This window comes from Melanaphis sacchari, unplaced genomic scaffold (genome assembly GCF_002803265.2).
Source record: "Melanaphis sacchari strain LSU unplaced genomic scaffold, SCAv2.0 Contig76_pilon_pilon, whole genome shotgun sequence".
Classification (NCBI taxonomy): Eukaryota; Metazoa; Arthropoda; class Insecta; order Hemiptera; family Aphididae; genus Melanaphis; species Melanaphis sacchari.
The window spans coordinates 229,372-247,783 of record NW_020271544.1 but is presented as its reverse complement, the minus strand read 5'-3'; the positions used below and the strand labels follow the sequence as shown (position 1 = coordinate 247,783).

General features: G+C 29.1%; 1 protein-coding gene across 1 annotated transcript in view; it reads left to right on the top strand.

Annotated features, from left to right (window-relative positions):
- LOC112601227 (putative transcription factor SOX-15) overlaps positions 1-18,412 on the top strand; it is an 80,444-nt gene that overhangs the window by 30,603 nt on the left and 31,429 nt on the right. The gene's annotated exons all lie outside the window — the stretch shown is intronic.

Sequence of the window (18,412 nt, the reverse complement as noted above, 5' to 3'; positions counted from 1 at the left end):
CCAAACCGATATCATTATCATTATTATTATTATTATTATTATTATTATTGTTATTATTACATAATTATAATATTACATTGAGTAGGTATCTTATATTATAAGTATTATCTGATCGTATTTCTACTTATAATAAATAATATATTTTATTCACGTCATATGCACCCTGTCGAATCTTTCAAACACCACAGCTATTACTTTTATTCAATTCCTTAGTGTAAATGTAAAATATTCATTCCGAATATCGAAGTGTCTTAAAGTATCGTTCTAAAATATGATAACGAAAACTGTAATCGATATTTGTTCGCCAATGGTTTTCTGATGACATATTATAATATGATATACCTTTTAATATTTATCACTCGTCACACTTCGTTACGAGTCGTGTACATTATTTAATTATATACGCTTTTATAGTGTATTGTGCGTAGTATACTTATCAATTACCTATATTATGTTAAATTATATATATATTCAGCACTATATTTTAGAATGTATAATACTTCCATCATATATTATATAAACATGTAGGTACAATAAAAACTATCTGTGGAAATTTAGAGTCAATAAAATTTATTTCATATTATAGAAATTAAAACTTTATTTCGCCCACGATTTTTTAGCAAATTTTAGTGAACCATTTTATTATATTAACATATATTCTAGTTATGTGTAACTATACATTTACTTACTATATTATAATACATATACATATAGGTATGCGCGCTTATTCGTATATCTTTTTATGCGCACCTATTTTCTACTTAAAAAGCAGTCATACCTATATTATATTCATTTTCGACGTAATTCCCGCAATTGTATGTGTGTGTGTGTGTATGTGTATTTATATGTAAATTATATTTTGTTAATAACTGTGTGCAGCTGACCATATAGTATAAAATTGCTCTAACCATAACCTTCGGACTGATTCGACGAGTTTTAAAGCAATATAGTTGTATAATATGGGTCCACATAACTTGCTACTCCTGTAAATTTAAGTTGGTTAACTATATAATATCTTTTTATCATATATTATATTTCTTTTAAGTTTACACTTTACACGATTTTTTTCAGTATCAGATTATAACATAATATTTAATATTTAATAATTCTAGTAAATTTTGTTTTTTTATGGAAAAATTATACAGTGTATATATATTTTATAAATAGTGTGATGCTACTCATATTTATAATTTTATGTTATTATCTGTGCTTTTTATACAGTATCATCTAATAAATAATAATGTATGTTGTATGTATAAACTTTACAGAGCTACAAACAATAAAATAATGATAAAGCTACACGCATTTAAAACTATAAAAAATATTGGAATGATATAGAATAATATATTATTTAACTTAAACAATTTATAGTTAAAAATTATACATAATAAAATACAATTTTATGATCGTATAGTACATATTTTTAAAGTTTTGTTTATGGAAATTCTGTAAATATATATTGATCACTCATTTTTCTAAAAACTTGGCCTCTGTTATATCATATACCTACGTATTATTTACCTTTAACTTTGAGTTTAAGTTATTTAAACATTTTTCTCAGATATTTTATAGATGATACTATAAATACTATATACTATTTTGCCGCTCTTAAAATGTATTCAATGTCTATGTTTATGTAAAGTTTAAAAGAAAAACATATTTTTTAAATTAATTTACGTCACTTTATTTTTGCAAACTTAAAATTATTTCTATTTGTTGATCTATTTGTTTTTCACATATATTATAATATAATATATAGGCAAAAAAAAACAATAAGCTTTAACTATATAAGTTATGTGGCTGTTATAGGTGCACATTAAATTATTTTTATACACAAAAGTAATTGCTATGACGTATTTTATTCAAATAAAAATATAAAATTGTTTTTAAATTACCTTTAATAGCTGATTTGGTTGATTAAATTGTAAATTATACGTAAGCTTTTCTCAGAAAAAAAATAGGCAGTCTATAATTAAGTTAATTTAACAAACGGTAGTATACACGGTATTTATCCAGATTTGTATATTATTATTTTCTTTTTTTTAAATTTAAATTAAATTTTATGTTTTTCTTCAAAAACCTTAAATTGGTATTTTTTTTTCTATGTAATCTGTCTAAAATTTCAAAGATAATACAGAAACCCACGTACCGATTTTTTTTTCTCTTCTTTCATCGTGTTCATCGCGTTTTCGTTCAGCTGACCACGTACGTGTCAAACGTTCGTCGCGCGCGATGACATTACATTATATAATTATATACACTCATACATATTATACGTATAGCCTAACGGGGCGGTGTGGCGGCGGCGGCGGTCATTATGAATTACGACGGTATAAAAATGTCATAAAGGTGTGAACGTGAGGAAGGGTGACGCGGGGTCGGACGCACACGCGCTTCAGACAACGGACGAGATTAATAAGAGAGGAAAAAAGGAAAAATTCGTAACGGTTGAAATTACCCTGATAATTATTGGCGTGGGGTATAAAGGTGAGTGCGTGTAATAACTACAACGCCGAAGACCGCGTGCGCGGTGAAGAGCACGTGACAAAAACGATCCAGACGATTTGTATGCAAAACTGTGGGTGCATAATACACACATTACACACACACACACACACACACACACACACACACGCACGCACATATCTATTATATAGTAAAATAATAATAATTGTAATCATCACGAATCCCGAAAAAACACATAGGTCCCGAGAACAATAGACGATTGCAATTAGCTGTTTAAATGTCCGTTTAGAGCCGCATGGATCACGACTCTGCGTTGTATATACACGCGCATGTGTATAGTATTAAGGGAGTCGTGGAATAACGAAAATAAAAATTTAATACACTATATTATAATAATAATCGATTTATATACGTTTATTATACACACGCGTGCACTATAGTCCGTATTATATGTAGAATATGCTGCGTATATCTATTTTTTAACTTGCAGGACGAGGCGCACTCCTTAACCCACTCGGCCGGCATATCCATATATATATATACATTATACATATTACTATTAAGTATTATTATATATGTTCCTATATACCCTTTATGTCTCGCGCGTGCGTGTGTGTGTTATGTATATGCATAATGGGTTGCTAGCCGCTATCCCGATATTAGTGATTTCGTCATTCCGACCACGAATCCGACAGGAAACGCCTTCCGTCGCGCCCAACAAGCTCTCTGTGACGGCAGTGGCGACGGCGGCGACGAGCGCATCATGAGCAATATACAATAATATTATATCTACAGAATAAATTATAATATATATATATATATACAACGATTTCGACCGAATATTATATATATTTATGTTTTATTAATATCGTATATCATTACACGTACATCGTTATTATGTATGCTTATCGTTGGTTTTTTTTATATATCTATAGTTTTATTTATATTTCATATAATTTTTCCAATGTAAAATTAATTTTGTAATTCTCGCACATATGCCATGTATTATATTATACGCTATGGCGGCGGTAAATCAAGAGAGAATATATAATATTATGTATCATACTTACAATGTGTGTGCGTATAGTAATAGTGCGCGCATTACCGTATAGGTGGAATGTCGTATTCAATTTATTGGCATGAAAAATGATTTAGATACTTATCTGTTCTTATAATAGAGTATATAAATAAATAAAAACAAAATCAAAACGCCGTTCTGCAATCAATGGACCTTCACAATGTACTAGTTTACTCCGTTGAAGTTTATGGAGACTTAATAGACATCTTACCGATAGTCGTCATTACGCGTATTACCTACCTATTATTAGTAGCAAACATATTTATATTATTTAGGTACTATTATTTACTAATGGTGTCATGAGTTTTTTTTTCTAACTAAATTTATTGTGTTTAATAAAAAATACCTATGGGCTAAAAATTTTCATTTGGTTTCATAACGTCATGTGTCATTAATAAATAGTTGATCATTTTTCAAATATGCTGGAATATTAACACGTTGTATCAAAAACATTTTCTATCAACACATAATATATTAGTTTGATTTTATTTCATGTTTTTGTTTCGAAATTCTATAACTATCTATGACAATCTATTCAATATTTCAATATACATCTATTTCAAATAGTTTTGTTTTAAATATTTAAATGACCATATGTGTATACTATTTTTTATACAATAAACATTTATTATATGATTTATATACATTTTCAACACGCAATTTGGCGTTGTTTTGTATTTGAGGTGTCCGTAATTAAATTGATTACTATATACATATATACATATAATATGTATATAATGTAATTTTGTTTCCTTTTATTTGCACCTGATGAAAAAGAATAATACAAAATAATAGTAATAATGATGATAAAAATACCGACTTGCAGGCTACTGGGTATTTTATATTTAATAAACGCAGCGTATACATATCCACTATACGTGACTCCACGTCACATAAGCCCGAGGCCGCGTCACTGTGTATAATGTATAATATATATTATACTACGTCCTGCCGTGTGTCCTCTCGTTCTATCTCACTCTATCTGTCATAAACAAACGACTAGGAGGAATTTTGCCGGTGCCGCTGCCGCTCCAGTGGAAATTTGTCCTGCGGATAGGAAAAAAAAATTCCTCTGTAGCGCCGTAGCCGTACGTTTGCCACACGTTTAATACTTACCTTACGAGTGGAATAAGTGACGAACGATCAGAATGTTCAATTTTTTTTTCGTTTTCAAAAATTTGGATTTAACTATGTTCTCAGGTATCCACGACGTGTATCTGTAAACTTATCTATATCCCATATGTGTTTTTTTTTAAATAAATATTTATATATATATATATATAACTTATAATTTTTGTTATTTGATAGATCATAGTTACGTAACAAGAATATACATTTTTTATCGTCGCTTTTATTTAGGCATAACCATTTTTAACTAAAATCGTATAACTTCCATTTTTGGTTTGCTGAAAAAGAGGAGGATACGATTTTAGTCGAAAAGTGTGCTATTATTTTATTTATTATATTTACTTCACCTGAATAAATAAATAAACATTAAATAGTTCGTAAGTAAAGTAATCGCAATATTTTCGAGTTACTCGCGGGTTAATATTATTATCGTACTTAGTTTTATTTTCAACTAAACGTGATCGAATTTGATGAATCATCCAAAATTAAGAGTTATAATGGTTACGTCATGCTTGTGATCATAGCACAATTAATGCATTTACGGTGGAATTTATGTTATGATAATTTTTTGATTGTTTAATCTTTTCGATTATCATATAAGTTTTACACTATGCTTCATATATTTAAAAATAGTTTATAAATTTTAGTGAAAATGTTTTTATATTTCATTCGAAATAATATTCATAGAATATATATATAGATCAAACTAAACACTATACAATAATACCATTTAAAATTGATGAAAAATATTATCAAAATAAAAGTATTTGTAATTAGGAAGTAAATTAATATGAATTAACATGAAATGTAATATACCAATCTTTCCATCATACACTGTGTAGTAATAAGTATGTAAATCTAAAAATGCATGTGTGTTTTTAAATTATTATTATTATTGTCAAAGCATAATTTATGTTTATTTTATTTTTTTCGTCATATCAAGAATATAAAATATTATTTACAATTTTAGCATGTGTTTACAAACTACCAAAAATGAATAGGTCGTTTTATTTACTTATAATTACAGATGATAGTGATTATGCAGTTTAACCTGTAGCATCTTTTAATTAGTGTAGATACCTATTTAGTAAATATAACTTTAAATATTTGATGTTTTCGAGTATATCAAAAATAACATTAAAAAACAATAACATTTTAAATAATGTATGAGTGTATGACATATATGTTTTACATTTACATTGTATTATTCATTAAAATTATACTACATGATTATGTTTATCATTAATTGAACGTCATATACATTTTATAAAAATTATAAATATTTTTTAAAAATTAATAAGACTGAAAATAATTTATTTTATTGAACAAACAACTGAAAAATAAAATACTAACTATCTAAGTATATCTTAATAATTACTAATTATAAAAAACAAACTGACTGTATTATTTTCGGGATATTTAGTATATTCAACGACTCGACTGTCACCGCGATTATCATTTAGTTCAGTGTTTCTCAACCTGGGGGTCACGATCCCCTTAGGGGTCGCCAACTTATTAATTAGGGTTGCTAACGTATGATTTAAAATTCAAATCAATACAAAAAATTAAAAGCTCAAATAATAAAATAAAGTAATGAAAAAATAAATTCTATAAATATAAAACACTGCAGTATTGTGTAAAATACTATAAAAGTAATTAATAATAATTTATGCGAGTATATAAAAAAATATATGTAGGGGGTCGCTAAAAAATTGAAATTCAAAAAGGGAATCACCACAGTAAAAAGGTTGAGAAACGCTGATTTAGATCATATTTCACGACGAGAGTATTATGATTATTATTTCGTTAGTTTACCTCAACTGTGTTATCGTGGCCTGGTATATATAAACCTTATTATTTATTATCGTTAAGTCTATAGTGTGTACCTATGTATAATATAGTTTCAGGCTGTGATATCGTTTTAGTATCGCAGTGCGTAATACTGGTAGACGGCCGCGGCGGACACGCGTCTCGTACCAACCCAATGATGGTCGTTATCAATCATAATGATATTACACCTATACAATTTTGGTCCGTGTGTATTATATTATTAGTATATATATATACATCGTATTTCGGAAACCGGTAGCCCAGGCACGTGGGGAAACGATCGGCGCACGAGACGACTATAATAATAAGAGACGACGTCCATTAACACACGCGTGCGCGTGTTCTCTCGTACTGTGTCTCTTTCTCGCTTTCCTCTCACCTTCCTCTCACTCATAGAGTCATGAATGGGAAGTATAAAAAAAACTTATAATAATAATAATAATAATAAATAAATATACACACTAACCGAGGAGCGTATCCCGCGAAAGGTAGGAAACGAAATCGTGTAGGAGGACCGACCGACACTGTATGTATAATAGCTATACATGTACACATTATACACGTTACATCGAAGACGACGATAATAATAATTATTATCGGGGCGACCCCATAGTCGTTGGGTGACTCTCGAGACAATAGACCGTTATATAGAAGAAAAAGTAATATTATTATTATAATATTATGTCCGCGTGATTTTTTGGAGGGGAACGAGGGGCACCGCCCGACGGCTATGTTCTGTTATTACTATTATAACGCGAGCATCGTTGCCAAACTTCGGACTCGAGACCGTTCGCGGGCTGTCGCGTGCGCGCGAATCGAGCCATGTATATGGGTAACATATGTATTCCACCTCCAACGAGTCCCGAACACAATAATATTATTGTTATAATGATTTTTAGCAGAAATATTGTTATCTTAATAACCGTGTAGGTAAATATGGTCGTGGGTTAAGTGAATGAAACAATTAAAAGTATATTGATAAGTGTATACAGTCGTTTATCGTATAAAACTGCAACGTAACTTAGTAATGTATGTGACCTGCAATCATGCGAATTTTATTTTACTCATGCTGTATAATTTTATAATGTATGCCTAGCGATTTGTCGTACTCATGTGGTTAATAGTTACTATTCGGTGGTACCGAATTCTATATCTGCCACAGAGTACTGCACTCGTTGTACGTATAAGTGAATTAACATATTAATTAATGGGCATACCGGCGTTCGGCATAGTTTATTAATCATGTAAAATGATAAAAATAATAATTTGTGCAATTTGTATTTTATAGCATCAAGTGATATAAATTATGACCTATTCATGTTTGATATGTACTGTCATTGGTGTATAGTGTCGAAATGATTTGTTATACATGAGTGATGTGGTAAACATAAGACCACGGATGCAAATATTGACTTTTTGGTTAACAAATTTGTATTCCAATACGCGGTATTAGTGTTTTGTGAAACCTATGTTGTGATTTTGGCACTTTCTACTCACTAATTTATTTTATTTATTAAAATAACACTAGTGAAATATATAATATTGATTGTTTTTTTCATTTATAACTTATAAGTATTTGTAAATTTTAAAGCCTGAATGTTATATTTTAAGCTAAAATCACATCCAGTTTCCTGTCAATGAACGACTTGTGTGAATGTAAATTTTGCTATGTCACATGTGTGAAAGACAAAGTATAATTATAACAACCTTTGTGTAATATAACGCCTTCTTAATTTATTTAAATAATAAAAAATAATTTAATGTTTATTTAATATTAAAATATTTTTTACAACAGCTTCATTCGTTTTATAGAATTTATAAAATAATATAGACTTTTTAATACGAATTTCGATAGCAAATATTTTCCTTGATGTATTTAACCACATGAGCACTAATTTCCTTTTAAGTACTAAACGAGGTTACAGAATTCTTCGTTTAATAAAAATTAATGCCATGAAGAGTTACATCTATTTTCTCAAGGGCAGTTGAAAATCGGTTTCCATTACATAAAATATAAATAAATAATAAGTTACCTTCTTTATCAGTGGCTCTTAGCATATTAATAATTGACATTTATTTTCATAAAAATAAACACTTTTTGAGCTACAAGTATTAGTTTCAAATTATAATTTTTTATAAATTTTTTTTTTATTTATATTTACAATCTGTTACATAAAATTGAACAATAAGTAAAATAGATAACTGAATAAAATTGGCTTTTTATAATTTTATAAGTTATTCTCATAAAACCACGTTTTAATTTAATTATTTATAATACTATACTACACATTAAATAACTTATGTTAATCATTGTTTTTTTTTTAAATTTAAAACGTTAATGAGTTAAATTTAATTAAATGAAAAAATATATAAACTTATCTGTTATTCTTTTTTGGTTGTACTTATTTAAAAGGAATGCAAATATATTTTATAATATAGTTATGTAACTCATAACTCTTAACTTATAATGATATGTATTTATGTATATTTTTTAAATTATTATTGTAATAAGAATATGTGACGAGCTTGGCCGTTAATATTTTTATTAATCACCTTTAAAAATTATTACAATTTAAATATTTACATTAATTTAAATAACTTATACACGTGAAATAATTATTTTTCCTTTAAATATTGTCAATGTCAAGCCATTTTCGATATGTTGAATTTTATTTTTAAACTATAAAATTATTATTACATTATTATCATATTGTTTCTCTACACAATGTCTTTAATACTATTTATACTATAGCTCCCGCAATCTCGCATAATATACTAGATATCTTATGAATGAAATAATAAATATATTTGTAAAAATTTGACTTTATCATCTCTGCGTTTATAAATTAAATTAAGAGTAGAAAAAGACGATACTTATACGTTTCCAATATATTATAATGAAATAGTAAATGGCATAAATCAATTGCTATTTTTATTAAATATTGAATAAAAACTGATTGGACTGCAGTAGACTCGTTACGTGGTTACACAGATAATTAACATTTTTCCTGACGAAGTATGACGTTGTTGTTACCATGGAATTTTTTGCTATAACATGGTTTAGCGGTTAGACACATTATAATATAAATATTATGAACATTAATGCGCGTATTATCATTCTAATCGTATAAGAACGAAATTCGTGAACTCATGAGTTACACTACAGTGCAACGTACCTATATATTTATTAAAAATATAGTACTATATGTCTATATATATATATTATAGTACTATAATATATTTCATAATATTAATGATGTGTGCAGTAGACGTACCAATGAATTACGATTAGATGTTATGCGCGTGCGCGCACTCATAAATTTGCATGTAGTTGTACGTGCGCCGTGTGTGTAAATAATATTAATGAATTCGACGGATTAGATGTGAGTCTAGTTCAATAATAGTAATAATAATAATAATAATAATAATATTATTACTATCTATAAAATATTATAAGTACTGTTTTATACCAGACCGAACTTAAGTTTTTTAAAGTACGTGGAAGGGGTGGCAGAACTATTTAAATGAGAGACGGCCGGTCAATACGTGATGCTAATAATCTATTATGTTTTTTCGCGAGAAATACTCTGTAAGAAATGTATGTGAATATTACATTTTTACAATAAATTGAATCGAAAACTATCGATAGTGACCGACAAACTAACGTGACACACGCGACGTAGGCGTAGAGCACGGCTGTTATATCGGGTGTCCGCCGCCACTGCGTCTGCCCATCAATAATCGCACAACATTAATATTTAATACCAAAATACTGTTCTATCCAACATCCATATTTACACTCACGTACTCATACACACACACACATACATACATATTATAAAGATACAATCGGATCAAAGTTACTTAACCTTTTATTTATAAAAATACAATTAGGCATAATATCACATTCGGCTTTTCATATAATATGTAACATCATCGTTCACATTGTATTTACATCGGGTTGAAACGCACTACGTATATTATACAGTATGTATGTATGTATTATTATTATTATCGTAATCTTAAGACGTTTATTTTATTGAAATCGCGAATACTATATACCTGTGTAATATATGCACGCACTGGTGATGTAATACAAAAGTATTACGAAATAAGAAAATTCTAGCTAATTTATAAATGTACCAGAGATAATTATTTTTATATATTAATGGTATTATGAAATCCAGCAACTTATACGGACAATATAATATTATATGTTAATAAACGTATATTTTAATGAGAAATTAATTCATAGCTTTGTATTATAACGTAAGATCGTCATGAAAATATATAATTAAGTCAAATTTTAAAAGGAAAATGTATAAAGGTATTTCTATAGACACATTATATTTTATGTATAGACTATAGATATTTGTTATCAATAACCAACTGTAACATGCAATATTATGTATGTATATATTATGTGCCTGACGTGTCAAGTATATAATATTATGTCTTCTAAAACTGGAAAAAACAGATCAGAATTATTCAATTCGGAATATGTTTTTTTCAGATTTCTCTCGCGTACAATAGGGGTTGACTACTTATAATCTTGACATGTCCCGTCGTCCACGCCTCCTCAATCTCCTTTTCTTCGTTTTAATCGATGCCACTCCCAAATCGTGGCTCATTTTTCACCGTAGGTACTTCCTTGTCGCTCCGTATCTGTATGCATATATAAAATCATGATATAATATACTCATTTCCGGTGCGTCTTCTAACCATTCAATCGGTTTTCGTTATTTTTATCCGCATTATAATATTATATGGGTTTTTTATTTTACATATTATACCAAAGATAATTTCTTGAGCGTATATACACACACTTACACACAAATCTTCGACGACTGACGTGTACACCGCCATCACTGTAGAATAATATAGGTACCTCTATATATAATATCGGCTGGTCGAACGTGACATTTATCAAAGCGTTATTTATCTTATTTTTTTTCTCCCTTTTATTTCGTCCAGTACCCGATGTATATCGCGGAGTAGTCCTGCGCGCGCGCACATGTGTGTGTGTGTGTAGTAGTAGACGACAAATAAACGCCGCCGCCGACCTTCGGCAAATTTAAATATTGTTCGGCACACAGCAGAGAGAAAGACAATCGGGCATCTGCAGCGCGCAACGATTTATTGGCATTGGCCGGCATAAAGGAAACTCCCCGCTCGCATTCCGACCAGTATCGATCCCAGAAGTCGTCGCATGCACATAAGAGGAGAAACGAAGGATAAAAAATGTATGTATGTGTGTGTGTGTGTGTGTGTGTGTGTGTGTAATATGTGTGCGAGTGTGTATAAAAATAAATAAAAAGGAAAAAAAAACAGAAAAAAAAGAATCAGCAATACCGACTCCTGGGATTGAAGACCGAATACCGAGTCTCGTCGTCATCGTCGTCGCGTTGCAGTGTGGAGACTTCAACGGCCGTGTACAAAAGTGACTAGGATTTTTTCCTCTTTTTATTATATTATTATTTTATTCTTCTCCTATACTCTCTTCTGCCGTCTGCGTGTTCTCATCGCATCCCGATCCAACGCGCGGACGGACAGATCGCAATAAATTTAATTATGCCAAACTCGGGGAGAAGGAATATAATACGACGGTTTTTAACTCATCTTGCCTCTCCGAAATAGAATTATTATGCAATATGCTGTGGATTTTTTTTTTGATATTCGTCTTAACTACGATGCCGAAACGGGTTCACAAAATTTCAGAATGACGTTAGCCGAAAAAAAAAATAAACATACATTGATTTATAACATAATTTCCGCTTCCTCGACGTGTGTTCGAGTGTGCGTTTGGTGTGTATGTGATTTTTTTTATTGTCCTATTTAATCTGTAATTCAGATTACATTTAATATGACCGAAGTGGAATTAATCGCTGTTACAATAGCCGTTCGGCTTTCATGTCGCGTGAAATCGTGCAGAGAATCGATTAGAGGCCCCAATATATAGTGAGACATGTGCTTTTTTAATTAAACACTTATTCTGATGTAATTACACCGATAAGTTACACCGGCATCATCGAATGTGACCTCTTTTATTTTCTCACAAATAATATAGTAAATAGATAATCAGTTTTATTAATGGCGCACAAGAAACCCAACGGTGTCTGCTTTACTATATAGAGTTATACCTATAGAGCATAGGCGCGTACTAGGCTGTTCGACAACAAAACGATCGAAATGAAAATCACAAGTGACATTTATATACTTTATCATTCGAAATAAATGTACCTTTTTATCGGTATATTTTTAATACCATGTATAATATATATACAGTGAAAACTCCGCTAACGGAACCTCCTAATAGAGGGCGTTTTTGGGAACAGGGACGTTTTCACTACTCTTCAATGGGAAAACCTACGAATAGCGGACATTATTTTTATCTTTATTTGAAAATAATACTTATTCACATTCGTATGTATATACTCTCGTAATAATGTAATTATGACAATAAACTCGTTATGGGACAATAAAATTGCGACGAATTCGGTTATCACTGTTATCAGTGAAACAGTCATGAGTGTTATAATAAAAGTATGCTAGTTATTGATGGTTTCTCTATCAAATAACAAGTTTACAGGACGCTTTGTCTTCTGTAAAGAACTTAAGTCATTTCATCGATAGAGGTAAAAAGCAGTACTATTTTCACTTCTGCTGTAACTGTAGTGAATGATATTACTATTGAGATTGTACAGAGACAATGTAATTACAGACAAAGAAATAAAACAGACAAAGCTCACCGATTTTTCTCGCAAAAATAATTTAAAAATACTTGTACTTAATTAAATAAATATGTAATTATTGACTGTAAAAATGTAATAATTTACAATAAATGATAACATTATACAACAATACAACATACATACATACATGTAAATGGTATGTACCTACATTATTTTATTTGATTTTACGTTCTATGAATTTCTAAAACGTATCCTTTCTGAATAACAGACACTTCCGAGTAACAGACAAAAATTTCGGTGACCGAGAGTGTTCACTATTCAGAGGTTTCATTGTAGTATGAAATATCAAATTATTTAATAAAACTAAAAAATTAGATACTTTTTTATTACAATCTGTCATAATAGTCCATTTTTAAAATATATAATTACCTATATTATACACCACATTTGTTTAGCCAATATATTTTTACTGTGTATCATAATTATTTTACATAATTGATAATTTTATAGTGACATAAAATTGTCACTATAATTTGTTGATTGTTTTGTACTATAAATTATAATTAATACAATTTATGTAATTTGAATTAAATTGAGATTTTATTACATTGAATTAAAATTCTTATTGCTATTTCATCAATATAATTACATAATGAACTGAGATATAAGTATAATTCTTATAAACAATACAGTTTTCAAGTGAAAAAAATTCTTATATATGTATAATATATATTACCGACTGTAATAAAATAATAAATAGGTATTCGCGGGCTCTCTGCATGTATTATATATTATAAAGAATTAAATGCATTTAAAAAAATATTCAAGTACATTATTGTAATATTATGTTTTTAATATCATTAATTACAGTTTAATTATAACAAATAATTTGTTTGAAATAAATTTGTAGTTTTATTAGTTTATTACTAATATATAGTTTTTTCGCTTTAATGCCTATTATTGTTATAGGCACTTATTATTGTTATATGTACATATGGTATAAGAAATAAGCATTAGAAGCACACGTTCCATTAAAATATTTTCATCGTATTTGAGTTTAATCTTGGCATAAATAGATAAATAAATAAATAGTAAAATTATTATCGTGAAGTTGATTAACCTACAGTTATGCATTGTAATTGTTATGGGTCATTTGAGTTTTTGGGGTGCAAACGAACGATACAGTTTCAACAAGACTCATTATAACGGAAAACGATATGCCCATAATATAACTATACTGCAGGCCGACTACGCCCAACGGGATCTCCCTCACAGTTCAATATCCGGTAATAGAACCTATGACCGACCAAAAGATGCCGTTTAATTGTGACGAAGGTAATATAAAAAATTAATAACAAACACCTGTGTAAATATGTACCCAATATTAAAGAGGAAATTGAAGCGCGCTGTTAAAGAAACCACGAATTATATAAACATATCTCTTACATTTTACCTCTATTAGCAGTAAGTACTATATGGGTAGCTATTGTGGTATACTTGGTAAGTTTATAATATAATATTTTGACACGCATCTATGTATATACCTATATAGTAGAAATTGATTACTAGATATTTTTTAAATAAATAAACATATGTAATAAAAAAGTGGTCTATGATGTGTGAGCGCGCGCGGATGTTATTATGTAGAGCTGTAGACCGTTAACGGTAGTACTCTGTAACAGGACGGTAAGGGGAAGCCCCCAGGCGCACCTTTTCAGGTCCGTGAGTCATGACGCACCTGCGATAATTACTAACTACACCGTCGTCCGTATCAAACCATCTTCCAAGTATATATAATATGGGAGCTGCATTGGTCATTTCGACTTGCAAGGAGGCAAATTTACGTATGTTTTTGTATAAGTTAGTATAACGTTAAAAATGAAGCGAAACACAAATTAATAGATTTTAATTGAAACCATACGATTTTTTTTAATTCTTAAATTATAACAGAATAATTTTCATTAAATATCTAATCAAATTATAATATTTTATGTGTAAAAACATGAAAAAATAATGTAATACAGTATTATAATAAATAGTACACTTTAAACATACCCATATAATATTTATTATAGATACCTATTCCTATTTATTATTGTTACTGTAGGTGTGGCTTCAAAGTTGTGAAACGTATTACAGAAAGATTCACCAAGCACGTATATCCCAATTTTCTTCGATATTGCAGTTAATTAAAATATGATTTTTAGAATTTTCAAACATATTATTTAAGATCATACTTTAAAATTCTTATTTAGGATGTTCCCAGTAGAATTACAATAACTAATTTTTCTGGTAATTTTCAAAATTCAAAATTTGAATAAGTATTTTTTGAGTTATTTAACTTTGTATTCTAAGAATATCTTTAAACACTTCTTATATAAGGTTTAAAATAACGGAAAACTAAGAAAAAATGACAAGGAAAAAACGTCAATAAATAATAAGTCACAAATATCGTATATTGTAGTATCTATATATCTATATAATATGTATAACGGTTAAAAATAATTAAATTTATAAAAATTGTAAACATCATTTTAAGCCAATGATCAAATTAAAATACCAAAAATTGACGATTATTATTATAATAATGTAATAACCTTGACACAAATTTACTATTATTAGCAATAAAACTTTCAACTTAAAATTTAATATAATGCTATAATTAATTACAATTTTTTTCCTTTCTAGGTATATCTTTAAATAGTTTAAATTAATATATTCTTATCGTTTTTTTATCGCCTACTCTTTAATTAAAACAAAAAAAAATATCAATAACTTAAAAGTATGGTCTTCAGTGTAATACATAATATTTAAATATTTTAAAAACTAGAATTTGAACGAATTCATTATTTGAAAAAATGGGGGTGAGCATGCTTGGTGTATCATCCTATGTATAAGTTTAACTCGAGGACGTTCAATAAATCCTTCTGTAATAATACATTTTTATAAATGATAAATTACGCGATTATGCCGCCGCAGTTGTGTGTTATCGGTGGCGAAAAATACCCATGAGATAATAGGATTTTTAATTACCGTGTACCTGCGATAACAAAATACATTATGAAAGTTTTATCGTTATGGTTCAGTCTACGACGTTGCGTAAATGACGCAGTCACACGCTATCAATAATTTTATAAACGTTATCGGCGATGATTATTTATGTTTATATTATGTTGTATATTATTATTATTATAGCATTATTAAAATGTATAAATTTGTAGTTATTTTCCCCTTAGTGCTACTCCGCCATCGTTCCCTGTAGTGTATTCATTTGTATACATTTAGCAGCTTAGATTTACGCGAAACTGACGACGACCATAGAACGATTATTTTATTACAATTTTTATTGAATTATTTTTATCTGCGACGACGTCATAATGTACCTACGTAAGGTAAATATAGAATTCCGTCAAAGTTTACAATAAATATGGAAAAAAATCGAGCCGGTTAATTTCCGATAGTTATACGTAAGTCTTCCACTTCGAGAAGACGTCCTTGTCGGAAGATTTTTTTCTCTTCTTTTAATCGTCTTCTATGCGCGCGAGCGTACCTATATAGTAAAAATTCTTTCATGTCGACAAATTTGATCCGGACTCTTCTACATCACCTTGATTCCCCTTCACTGCATATTACCACCGCCGCCGACCTTCTGTGTTTATATATATATATATACATAATATGTACATTTGACATACGCATATAAATTAACAATCATATTATCTTGATGAGACTAATTTCACAACTAATGCAAATACTAAACATCTGATAACAGGTGTTGAAAAATATGGCCGTGCGTGATATTTCTCGGGTGCCTATGTGGCTATGTATTATATAAATGAACCGAAATTAAGAATTATTTAAAGTTTTAACTTATTAACGGGCCACCCGATGGTTAATTAATAATAATTAAGCAATTTAAATAAATTATATGATTTTTTTTTACATTTTTTATGCGTGGAAATATGTGCTACGTACACACTACACATGCTTGATATAAATATATAGTGTATGATAATATTATGTACTATGCATATTATTACATAAACTGGTTTGCAATACTTAATTATTATTGTTATTATTATTATTTGCAGCGCTATTTTAATGGCGCAATTGTCAAGATGGTTTCCCACATTCTCGACAATGTAGTTGTTTATTACGGTCATTAGACTGCAGCTATAAACGGGTCAGATTTTTCACCGTTTGACGTCCCTTTGCAGACGATTTAAACACCATATTACACACAATATTTTCTATATAATATATATATATATATATATATATATATATATTCACTATTTAACTTTTTTGTACCTGTTCGGCTAGTGATGACATTATATATGTATAATATACTCGGACATGAGGGTTGTCATTATTCGACTTTCTTCTATGGGAAAAACTAAATAGATCTTCCGTTATTATATCTCATTTCCCTTCGGCCACCGCCGTGCACGCATACATTTTCAAGTCTTAACCGCAATTAACAACAACTAGGGGGCGTCTATAATATGTACACAGACCGCCACACATTAATAATAAATTAGAAACCGGCGAGCTACTTTTTTCATGTTCATTTTCGCAATTGCTCCTCATCGCCGCGTGTGAGAACTTTTATGCATGCAGGAAACGCGTTGGCTGTTTCGACCGTGTACCTATAATATATACATCGTCACATAAACCACTGTTGCAGCGGTATATAATAATATGATGTGTAATAACAGTACTTGGTCGGAAAAATTGCACAAACCGAGGTCAACAAAGTCTGTTCAAAACCATTTTTTTATATTTTTATATAAATATAAAAAAACAAAACAACAAAGATCTAGGCCCTAGGGATGTAAAAGTCGCAAGAAATGTAAAAAAATGTCTGCAGTATAATCAAAATGTATTCTGTAATACACAACTGCAATATTGTTTGAATGTTAAATTATGCTATCTTTTTTAAAATTAATATTGAAATCAATTCGTAAGTATATACTTACTCACAACGATAAACGGAAATAAAAACAAAAATAAATTTAAACTCTAAATACTAAATATTGTCATAATATTTTCATAGAGATATGGCTTGTTCAAAAAAATTATGATACGTACAAACACGTACCGACATGATAATGTATTGTTTTGTCTCACAATTTTTTATTTTAAAATTAAATACACGATTTATCAATTATATGATAAATTGTGTACTATTTCATTTATCAAAACAATTCATTAGAAT